This window comes from Etheostoma spectabile, chromosome 21 (genome assembly GCF_008692095.1).
Source record: "Etheostoma spectabile isolate EspeVRDwgs_2016 chromosome 21, UIUC_Espe_1.0, whole genome shotgun sequence".
Lineage (NCBI taxonomy): Eukaryota > Metazoa > Chordata > Actinopteri > Perciformes > Percidae > Etheostoma > Etheostoma spectabile.
Genome location: NC_045753.1, coordinates 14,494,356 through 14,495,097, shown reverse-complemented (window position 1 = coordinate 14,495,097; position 742 = coordinate 14,494,356). Strand labels below are relative to the sequence as shown.

Genomic DNA, 742 nt, shown 5'->3' with positions numbered 1-742 from the left:
ACTTGTCCTTGTAGGCTATTTGCAGTATCATTTTTGACCTAATTATTTTGCACTAAAATGCCACTCGTCTGTCGGCTCTGACAGCGCTGCATCAGCGCTCTGTGCTTTTCCTTGCACGGAGCGGCTGAACACAGAGACACAAATTCAAGATTCAAGATATTTATTTGTCATATGCACAGATTTTACACCATGCAATGAAATCTTAGTTTGCACCGTTTCCACAATATAAAAAGTACAAATATACACACAATAAATTTAAAGATTCAGTATAAAATTGCATGCGCAGCAAGACATTAAAACATTATAAAAAGCATATGCATTGAGCAAATGCAACATTCACAGTGTAGTGCAAACAGTGATTAGTTGCAAGTAAAAATGTCGTAGACTGAGTCATTCACAGCCTGATGGCCTGTGGATAAAAAACTGTTTTTAAGTCTGGATGTTCTGGCTTTCAGCTCCTATAACGTCTCCAGAAGGTAACAATGTGAACATATGTGCTGAGGGTGCGTATGTCTCTGATAATGTTATGTGCCCTCTTAGTTACCCGGGTTTTATAAATGTCCTGCAGTGATGGAAAAGCTGTTCCACAGATATATTGTGCAGTTTTAATCACAATCATAATCAAATAGACTATTAATTTAAAGCTTTTACTCTTACTCTTTGCTGACGCTGTATGTTAACAACTTCTTAAAACCACAGCCCTCCACAACAGCAATGGGCCTCATATCCTGAGCAATAAAGT

The 742-nt window shown here is 37.9% G+C and overlaps 1 protein-coding gene and 1 long non-coding RNA gene across 19 annotated transcripts in view; one reads left to right on the top strand and one right to left on the bottom strand.

Annotated features, from left to right (window-relative positions):
* The window catches only part of LOC116671728 (calcium/calmodulin-dependent protein kinase type II subunit gamma), an 83,744-nt gene that overhangs the window by 12,008 nt on the left and 70,994 nt on the right, over window positions 1–742 (top strand). The gene's annotated exons all lie outside the window — the stretch shown is intronic.
* LOC116671775 (uncharacterized) overlaps window positions 1–742 on the bottom strand; it is a 17,040-nt gene that overhangs the window by 3,319 nt on the left and 12,979 nt on the right. The window lies entirely within an intron of this gene.